Source organism: Pinus tabuliformis, chromosome 2_2 (genome assembly GCF_031772625.1).
Source record: "Pinus tabuliformis cultivar Carrire ecotype Pingquan chromosome 2_2, CPIR1, whole genome shotgun sequence".
NCBI classification, from domain to species: Eukaryota; Viridiplantae; Streptophyta; class Pinopsida; order Pinales; family Pinaceae; genus Pinus; species Pinus tabuliformis.
In genome coordinates, this window is record NC_142300.1 from 174,371,453 (window position 1) to 174,383,043 (window position 11,591).

The following is an 11,591-nucleotide window of genomic DNA, read 5'->3' on the forward strand; positions in this document are numbered from 1 at the left end:
ATGGGGTACCAAGGGAGGTACCCAAGGTAATAATGTAATAATGGGATGGGCCATAGTAATAAATAAGGTGGTTAAATTAACCCATGTCATGTAAGGGACCACAAGTAGTTAATAATAATGTAATGGGCCCATGGTATTAGTTGATGGTATGAGGGAACCATGGTAATGACCCATGGTATTGTATGTATGAGGCCTATATAGAGGCTAGAGACTCCACATGGGAGAGAGTGAAGGATTATTGTATGAACAGGCATATGGCTTGTGGAGTGTTTTCCTTCCTTAAGGAGTGAATGTATGGTGTTGCCCTACCTTAAGGGTTTGATATCAATAAAGAAGCATTTCTATCTATTTCTCTCTATTGTTTCTGGGTTATTTATATTATCATATATTTCTGGGTTAGATCTATAACAAGTGGTATCGGAGCTACAACAATAAGGCTGCGCAAAAAGAAGACCAATATGCAGTCTGTAAGCATAATATAGGGAGTCAAGATCAGCCCAGATACATAAATCTATCCACTCATCTATCTGCGGCCCAGAGTGCTGAATACTGCCATTTAATGAAGCAATTTGCTGATGTCTTTGCCTGGGAATATAGTGACCTGAAAACATATGACAAAAAGATCATCCGGCATAAAATCCCTTTAGAGAAAGACACCATTCCTTTTAAGCAGAAGCTGAGACCAATAAATCCTTTGCTCCTCCCTTTGATTGAAAAAGAAATAAAAAAGTTACTAGCTACCAAAATCATAGTCCCTCTCAGATATTCAAAATGGGTAGCCAATTTGGTCGTGGTGAGGAAGAAAGGTGGAGAAATCAGACTCTGCGTTGATTTCAGAAACTTAAAAAAATGCTCCAAGAAAGACAACTATCCTCTGCCCAAGATGGAGCATTTGCTACAGAAGGTCTCAAGGGCCAAAGTGATGTCTTTCCTGGATGGATTTTCAGGCTATAACCAAGTTGTTGTACATCCAGATGACCAAGAGAAGACTGCATTCACCACTCCTTAGGACACTTTTATGTATTCTAAGATGCCTTTTGGACTGATGAATGTTGGAGCCACCTTTCAGAGAGCTATGGATATAGCATTTGTGGGAGAGAAGGATAAGTTCATCCTTATCTACTTAGATGATATAACAATGTACTCCAGCAGCCATCATGACCATTTACAACATTTAAAGAAAGTGTTCCTGAAGTGTAAAAGGTTTGGAATTTCAGTCAATCCTAAAAACTCACAGTTTGCTTTAGAAGAGGGTAAGCTGTTAGGACATGTTGTTTCTACTGCAGGTGTCAGAATTGAACCAGAAAGAGTAAAAGAAATACAGACCTTGTCTGTCCCAAGATCAAAGAAGGATATCTAGTCCTTTCTGGGCAAAATAAATTTTGAGAGAAGGTTTATCCCAAATTTTGCAGAGCTTGTAAAGCATATTACCTCCATGTTGAAAAATAGGTCAGAGGTCAAGTGGACTGATTCAGCAAGAAAATCCTTTGAGTCAATTAAGAAAGCTATTATGGAAGCTCCTATGTTAAGCAGTCTAGATTACAGCAAGCAGTTCCATATATTTTCATTTGCCTCAGAAGACACCCTTGCAACAGTTTTATTGCAGGCAGATGAAGAAGGCTTAGAGCATCTAGTGGCATTCTTCAGCAAAACCTTAAGGGATGCTGAGCTGAGGTATGATATCATTGAAAAGTAGGCATATGCTCTTATAAAGTCTGTGAAATCTTTCATAATTTACATTCTACATTCCAAGATAATTGCATATGTGCCCTCTGCTTCAATAAAGGATGTCCTAACGCAGCCTAATGTTGATGGAAGAATGGCTAAATGGATTGCAAAGTTAATTGAATTAAATATAGAATTGAAGCCCACCAAGCTTGTCAGAGGTCAGGGACTTGCCAAGTTATTAGCTGAAGAAAATTGCAGAACGCTGGACATAAATCTCATAAGCACAAATGCAGAAAGGGATCAAACAGAAGAAGAAATAGCTAAACCAGGAAAAAATCAATCATTGGCAGAAAATTTAGCTTCTTGTGATTGGTACTCTGCAATAGCTCAATTTTTGCTGAAGCTAGAAATTCCTCCATGCTTTAGTGCAAGCCAAGCCAGAAATGTTAAGCTCAGGGCAACAAAATATTGCATTCATGAAAATCTGCTCTACTGGAGGGACCCCTCTGGAATTCTTTTGAGGTGTCTTGACAAAGAACAATCCATTGAAGTCATGCAGCAATTTCATTCCAGCATATGTGGAGGGCATCATTATTGGAAAACTACAGCCCACAAGATCCTTGGAGCTGGGTACTATTGGCCCACCTTATTTTCTAATGTCTTTTTATTTGTTAAATCTTGTGACAGGTGCCAAAGATTTGAAGGGAAACAACAATTGAAGTCCCTACCATTAAAACCAATACATGTAAATGGCCCTTTTCAGTAGTGGGGTTTGGATTTCATTGGAGAGATCAATCCACATTCCAGTGGCCAGCACAGATGGATATTAGTAGCCACTGACTACTTCACTAAGTGGATTGAAGAAATCCCTACCAAGAAGGTTGATCATAATGTGGTCATGAAGTTTTTGACAGAGCATATCTTCACCGGATTTGGTTGTCCACATAAATTAGTCACAGACAATGAAACAGCTTTCAGGGCAAAATAATTGGTGGATATGTGTGACTAAATGGGCATTAAGCTGGTTCATTCCACTTCATACTACCCTCAAGGAAATGGTCTAGCAGAATCTTCCAACAAAAGCCTGATAAGGATAATTAAAAAGTTGTTGGAAGACAATAAAAAGAATTGGGATTCTAAGCTCAAATATGCACTGTGGCTGACAAAGTAACCACCAAGAAATCCACAAGGAATTCTCCATTAAAGCTAGTGTATGGCACTGAGGCTGTATTCCAAATTCAGTTAACTCTCCCTGTGGCAAATTTCCTACAAGAAGAGAAAAATGAGGAAGAAGATATGGCAAAAAGGATCACTGATTTAGCATAGGTACACCAAATCAGAGAACAGTTGGTTGAAAAGTCTACAGCACATCAGAAGAAGATCAAGGATGCTTTTGACAGAAAGGCCAAAACAGATAATTTTCAGATTGGGGACTTAGTCCTTAAGTGGGATGCACTAAAAGAGAAGAAAGGCAACCATGGGAAGTTTGATGCTTTTTGGACAGGGCCTTTTATCATTTCTCAGATCCAAGGGAACAATACCTTCATACTACAAAGGATGGAAGGGGAGACGGTTTTTGATGGCCCAGTTAATGGGCATTTTTTGAAAATTTATGTTATTTAAGGTCTTTTGGCCTTAAGGTTGTAAATATGTTATTTTATCAGTTTAGTATAAGCTCAGTTAGATTCTATGCCCAAAGGAACACTAGGAAATTTTGCTAATTGGTTTTTACAAGAAAGGCATTGATCTGCAAAGTTCTTGAGACCTCACAGGGAGGATCTCATCCCCAGAAGGAGCCAGTGTTAGCTCTGCTACATGTCACTGATGTTCGAGGGGCCTAATTAAGCTCATTTCCTCAGTTTTTTGCTCAAAAAAGGTCTACACCAGTCATCCTCGCCCATTCTCCTCTCATCTCCTTTACACTTGCTTCCGTTTAAAATCACATAAGGCACTTCTCCTTAAGCCCCGAGCGCTTAAAACTATCAACCCACGCCTACACGACCACCCACCTTCACAAACCCTCCACCATAATCATAATCGTCGATCGCCGCGTCCCAATCCAACGGTTCCCTCGCTGCATTTAACAAAAACCCGTGCGATCAAGTTTACGTCGTTCGATCATCCCCTTTGTGATCGGACAGCGATCGCTTCCCCCGCGCCCACAAAGCAATCGCGCGATAACGCACGATGAAAAGTGGTTTTCCTGCCCCGCTGCTGCCACGCATCCCCCCCGAGTGGTATCACTCCCCCGTGTACGATTACCGCCCGTCCCTGCGTGGTGGTGCGATCAATACTGCCGATCACTGAAACCTCTCGTCCCTGCCTATTAAGCCCCGCGCATCTCCTCTGCCCAGTGGCCGTTAGATCTACCCACTCGAGATCCAATGGCCTATGATCACCCCACTCCCATATCTCCTGATATCTTTTGCAAACCAATCCCCGTCGTCGATCTGCCCAATCCAACAGCCGATTTTCCCTCTCCATTTGACCTGACTATTCATGTCCCTTAACTGCTCCGTGCACCCAAAGGATGGATGTAACCAGTTCCCAGTACCGCTTGTAATAGATCCTCAACCACCATATTCAAGAAGCAATATGGTCGAGAAGAAAAGGTACAAAGCCGAGCAGGTAAATGTATTCAATGGTTATGGGACTGCATCCCATATAATAGTCCACCTGCCCAAGAAGGACAGCAGGGCACCTAAGAAGATCGGATTTGTTCACTGAAGCAGGAAAATTGCACCAAAGACTCTATCAGACAGTTAAAGCGGTTGGTGGTCAATTATGACCCCTCCACGCCTAGAATAGCAGAATTTCTTTGTAATGAAACTCTATATATACCCAAAAAACAGATGTAATCAGGGTTGATGGTTGTTGTTTTGATGTAAGGTTCAACTTCTGGAGACCATAACTGCTTTGATACTTGCAGCATCTCGTCTTCATTTTTAGCTAATACAAGCTTCTTTGTTGTTAATTGCTCACTTTCCATTTCTATTCTATTCTAGGTTGTGCTTGATATTGTAGTTTTCCTAAACTCTTGATGTGTAGCATTAGAGGAGCTGTCATCCTACCTCTGTGTTTAAATCTTGCATATATCAGTAAATGTGTTAATCGGGTTTCTTTTCACTTAGCAACAGAGAGCTGTCATCCTGTCTGTTCACTAGGGAATTAGATTTGCAGACCTATTTACTGGTTGCAACCGGCCATCATAGGGTCTTGTGCATCTGCTGGTGTGGTCAGTATTCTCCATATTCACCAAATCCTTAAACTATGAGTAATTGGTGGTCTAAAGCCTTGTAGTCTAGGGATGTTCACGCATGTCTGGAGTCAAGCAAAGTAGAAGTGGTTATCTGGCTTGAACATGCATCATTCCTTCCATTCATCCATTTCCAACATTGAGTTGAGTTTGTAATGTTCCCGAGCATCTCCGAGCTACAACCTAGGAGAGTTTCTTGGGGTGATAACAGATCCCTTTTTCGATCGAGATGATTTGTTGGATGATCAGCGTGTCATAAGCTTTCAGATCGTCATACATCCACGCGAACACATATCGGTACTATTTGAACAAGTGGACAAAGATTTTCCACTCTTGCTGTGTGCAACATGTACCAAGATTGATGAACTTCAGATCTTGTTATATTCCTAAGTTGATCAATTTGTGCATCATGGTGGAACTGTGGGTCTTGCTATTCCTCAGCCCATGAAAATGTTCTTGCAATTCATAAGGCTTTTCCATTGTTGCCCCACTTTTTGTGATAAGGTGGTCTTTCCTGTTACCAGCTTCTGCTTGCAAAGAGCGCTCATGCTTGTCATCATCTATCACTGCATCTTTGAAGACGTTAGCATTGGCCATGAAATGTAGTATCTCTTGCTAGTAACTTTTAAGATGCGGTGAAAAACAGTGAATGGTGTTATGTACTTGTCGTACCACTATCTCTAAATCACTTACCACTTTGAGCGTGACCATGTTGAGGCTGATGGCTTTCTGCAAGCCTAACATGAGCGCTTCATACTCAGCAATGTTGTCCGTGCACTCGAACTCCAAGAAACTTGAAAGCAGATGCTTCTTGTTGTAAGGGTCAATCAAGACACACCCAACTCCTGAGTCATCCTGTCTCTTTGATCCATCAAAGTACATGGTACACAACTTGTCTATACATGGATCGTTTAACGTGCTAGTACTGTTGCTACTACTACTGCTACTATTGGTACAATGCACTGTACATGTTTCATTACCATCAGTTGGGAAAGGAAGGAGTCCCAACTGCGTGTCTGATGGGGTTGGAGCTGGCCGTGCAGGGTAACACCCCAATGTTGTTTCCAAGAGGAAGTTGCCAAACATGAGTTCTATGAAGGCCAATGTTTCATTCTCGCCGTTAAGGGGACTGACATTTTGCTTCATATACCACTCAGAAAATACCCAGATTTGGTTGCATTTTCCCTTGTATGAAAGCCACATGTGGGACCAGTCTGTAGAAAAATATCCGTCCAGCTTGTTGGGCAGGAGGATAGGACTAATGGGGCATATCGCAGTAGGTCTCATGGTAGGCACAGGTCAGATAGGGATGACATGATCAGAGATGGTAGGCTCTTTGATATACCAGATAAGAGAGGTGATAAACACATGTTCCATTCTAGTTCTGATTCCGATAGGAACCATGGTCATCATCATTATCATCCTTACAAGAAGAGTGACATGGGATATTTTTCAGATGAGTTAAAGAAAGCCAAGCCACCTACATTTGATGGGCATTTGAAGAATCCGAAGGATGTAGATACATGGCTACTTGGGATGATGAAGTTCTTTGAGCTAGATGATTACACGGAGAGCATGAAGGTCTGAATAGCTATCTTCAGACTTAAAGGGAAAGAAAATATTTGAGGGGAAGATGTGATGTGGGTTAGAGACATCAATATCAAGGAATTGAGTTACCATGAATTCAATATACTTTTCACGAAGACATATTTGTCAAATAGGTACTACAACAACAAATCCAAGGATTTTTATGAGTTAAAGATGGGTTCGATGACAGATGAGGAGTATATGACCAAGTTCTTGGAGTTTTTGAGGTATGTACCATATCTTAAGGATGAAAAAGCCAAAGTTCAATAATTTGTTAATGTATTTCCATTAGCATTTAGAGATCAAATTGAGTATGATGAGCCTCAGTTGCTTGAGGAGGTCATTGGGAAATTGAAGCATTGTTATGAGAAATAAAAGCGTAAGACAAAATCTCAGCAAGGTTGGAAAGGGAAAGACAAATCTAAAGGTAAATGGTAGTAAAAAAGAACATGACCTCAGAATACAATAGAGAAAGAAAATATGCATGTTACAAGAAGTTTAATGGGTCACGACATGGAGGGCAGTAGAATAAAGGTGATGGTAAGGGACAGTTGCAGTGTTATATATGTGGCAAGGAGCATATCAAGAGATAGTTCCCACAAAATTAGGGTGGTAGTCCTTAGATTTATAGTGCATAGGAAGCGTAGACAAGTGGGGATGTTGGGCAGAGCATTCGACGAATCTATGCAGCGTTGGATAACAGGAAGGCAGATCACCAGGCATCTATTATCAAGATGGAAGGTAAGATTTGTGATCAAGTTGTTTCTATTTTGATTGACCCTTGATCTAATTATAGCTATGTTAGTCTTGACCTATTGGATAAGTGTGGTTTGAATAAATAAGTGCATGTAGAATCTTGGTTAGTGCAGTTGGCTTCAGGTAAAAAGAAGAGAGTTCATCATTGGGTAAGAGCTTGTGCATTCAAGTTGAATGGTATGCCTACTTCAATACATTTGAATGTACTTTCGTTGGGATCATATAGTATGATTTTGGATATGGAATGATTATATATTCATAGGACTAAGGTGAATTGTTATGACAAAGCTATTGAATGCTTGGATGACAATGGAGAATAGAGAATCTTTCAGGGTAAGAAGAAAGCTACATCATTTAGAATGGTGACAACTATGCAAGCAAAGCACAATCGCAAAAAAGGGTTTTTGTTATTTGCAGTGCATATTTCTAGTGATAAAGGTAAGGATGTTGAGGATGAAGAAGTTATGAAGAGGTACCCTATCTTGTAGTAGTTTCAGTATGCGTTTCCACAAGATATTTCAACATTGCTCCTATTGACAGTGCTGGACCTACCAACATGTCAGGGGATCTCCCTAGTAAGAAGTCCCAATTAGACCTCATACTGTTTGGTGTAGGAGTCCCAAAAATGGGTCGTACAATAATGCCTTGACCACAGTTTTGCATAGAGGCAAGTAAGATGTCCCTATTGGTAGCAAGGATGTGATAGTTGTAGTAAGACAAGGAAGGTGCATGAGAGGTTCTAACACACTGAGGGTGAGGTGAGTGCGCCCCTTGGAAACCTGTAATAGTATGTGGCTTGGAAGGGAACACATGAGTGAAGATGCATCACAAGTTGGAAAATCAAGATAGCGAGCAATTGAAAGTGATGTTTAAACCAACAGTACGTCTACAACAAGAGATATACAATTGCATACAAAATATTTCATACACAAATGCATAAGTTAAATAACATACATTGCTATAGCAACCAGAATAGTCCAACTACAATAAAAACATATGCATGAAAATGTGTTGGCTTTGTTATAAAAAATTAAGTGTAAGTTTGAGTCATACAATACATCCATGTCCAACCACTAGTTCCAATAGTGGAACGTTACAACCACAACTGCCTTCTCCTCCAAAGAGATATATTAGCTCTACACAGTGGAGAAGCCAAGGCGCATTACAATATTGTAAAATCTTTCTCTAAGATACTCCTATGGAAGCTTGCTTGACCAAAAGCCTCTACAATGAGTTATGAGGGAATATTTATAGCAAAGGGTGGGGGTGGCCCTTGACATTCCCCTTTGTGACAGCTCATCTACCCTTGTGATTCTTCATATACTCTATGATTGTTACATCCAACTATCGACACTTGAACTTCCACTTGACAAGACGTTACATAAAATTTGCACATGTACCATGTGAGACTAAATGGCTTCAACAAGACATGCAAGACATCACTAACACTCGAACCGTTGTGGTGAGACCAACTCATTGACATCCTTGTGATGGTCGATAGTGGTGAACTGATGACAAGCTTGTTCGTTCGTGATGGTGTCCATGTGCTTCAATGGTGACATCTTGTTGAAGCGAACTCTTGCCTCCGTTGAATCCAGGTACACTGATATGGCTCCTCCGTCCAACTCATCTAATAGCATGTGCATGGTCGTCTTAGGTGCGACAGACTAGCAACACATTGATGCATAGTGTCTGCACTGATATCCAAGCATGTGTTGGTGGTTGTGTGCATCAACTTGTCAAAATACATGTTCATCTCCATTTGGACTTGCTTCTTGTCTTCGCCTCAGTGAGTGTTCCAAATGGGTGGGATCGCATGCATGCACACAATGACATGCATTCTACTGAATTTCTTGCATGCGATCAACAACACTACTCACCTTGTCTACTTCGTGCCAACTACTGGGATGGATCCATAACTTGTATGGGCACAGTTTCATTCGTCTATGCGTGTTGCGCCCCCTATTGTACCTGTTCCTGCTACAACTAACTCTCTCGTCTATGCAGCTTTTGTTCTTCCTTGAGTTGCTACTTCAACACATGCAAATGCTTCTCTATTTTGTTCTCTACGTTCGCGCGACCTTCATGTTGTACCGTTGCCTCATAGCCTCAAACTCCAAATTTGCTTTCATCATGAGTGGATCTTCTTTGAATTTGCAGCGTTACTCTGCCTTTATGCTGTCAAAAACCTTCCTCTTGCATTTGTCATGTGCAGGTGTGCTACCTTCTGTTGTTGTTGATGATGATGCTCACTGTGATGTCGTTTCCATTGATCTTGATATCCTTTTCCATGAACAACTTAATGTCTTCGTGGATAGGCAAGTACATAGACACTTGACTGACTGCATCCCCAGTTGCGCTCTTAATAGTGTCTTTGACTTTGCTCTCCTGGAAGCCGTTGTACTTGTGTTGGTGAGAGGAAGATGAACACATGTGATGCCTAGAGAGATAGCAATACTCATGGCAAGCAATCTATCAGTTGAAAACAAAAACAAACTTGACGGCTAACTTGCAACATACCTATGTGATTGAACTTGAAGGTTGCACAATTTCCATCGGGAGGTTTAGAAACTGACTACCAAAACTACGCAAGGCATAGTCTGGAAAGTCAGGAGGCTAACTGAATGTTGGAACTGTGCAATGCATAGTCCATCCTGGCCTGCTGAGGGCTGAAACTATGCAATGTGCAATTTCAGTCAGCAGTGACATACAACCAGCAAACTGCATTGCGCAGTTTCTAGGGCCAACAGGACATTGCCTCCAAGAATTGCACAATGCAAGCTTGGGGGTCAGTGCTGGGCCAGACTTGCACAATTTTTAGAGGGAAGGCAGAGCCTTCACTTCCATAAATGTGCAGTGCTAGCCGAGCAAGGCACAGTCTGAGCCAAAGCAGCCCAGGCTGGCTAACGGGCGACTAAAAACATGAGAAGTCTGAATGCATGATGAGATGAGTGCAAACAAGAGTGAATGATCATACATGCAAACAACAAGTGCAGGATTCAGAAAATGGGAAATCATGCATGTGTGTGAAACAAGTCAGTACAACGACGACCGTTCATGCAAAACAGTGTCATGCATGCGACAGCAGTGAGATGCAAATGAAAACTGAAACGTTGCTTCTACAAGCTAACATACATGCAAATGATGGCAAGCTCTCACTGAAATCAAGAAGACAACACTCACACGAAGCGATACACAAAAAACGACAAAAATGTAACACAAGACATGAAAAGCAGGCTTACCCCAAAACAACTGAGTTGAATGTGCCAACAACTACTAGATGCAATGTGGGATGTCAAAGCTACAAGGTCTATGTGAGGAATGAGCTCTACAGTGTTCAGTTGATGAGCATGGGAACTTTTAGGGGCTAATGTTTTCCCAGTGGGCTAATTTCCCATGATTTTTCCACAAAAAGGATTCGCCAATTTCCAATTTTTATAAAAGACGATTCGCTCAAATTTTAGAATATAAAATTCTTTTACCTTAAAAATCACCAACATTATATAGAGACTATATATAAAATCATTATAAATATGAATAATTTTACAAATATATCAATAAACATTTTATAGTTTTCATATTAGGGATTAATGAGATTCGCCAATGTTTTTAAACTTCAAGAAAATTTTCCATCCTTAAAATTTTCCTTGTTGATGAGTTTCGATAAAATCGAGGTTGTGATGCACATACCAAAAATCTAGGAAAAGAAACACTTGGTGGGAGGTTTTTGAAATGGTCCTTGCATGTAACCTCCAACTACTAAAAATAGATCCCCAAATCAAGGGATGCCTTTGCATGCTGCCTTGGGAGAGTCATTCCATGCATGCAAATCAGTTTTGCTCAGTCTCGGAGGGAACTGGTCAACCTAAATGCACATGCATCGGTCTGCTCATCTAAGGGGAAAAAATGTGCATTTCTAGGAGGGATTTGGGCTGGTTGCCCAGAGGGATTGCACAATTTCTGGGCAGAGCAACTGACTGCTGCCCAAAATTGCACAATTTCTGGGCTGAGCAGTCCTGCTCGGAGGAATTGTGCAATTTTTCCGGTGAACAGTGACAGGCAGATTTGTGAAATTATGGAGCCTAGTATGTTCCCAAAGAGAATTTCGAAAATTTTGGAGGGAAGGTTGGTTCCCCTCTAGAATTGCGCAATTTCTTTAGGGATTTGTTCATCCTATAGCTAGACCAAGTCCGGAGAAACAGCCTATGAGGGGGATGCAACAAGCTTTGATGGACAGGCTGTCATTCTGCAAGAAAATCACTGAAGCTTGTGTACTTGACAAGGTAAGACATGCTGCTATGAAAGGTTGGTAGGGAGGCTCCAA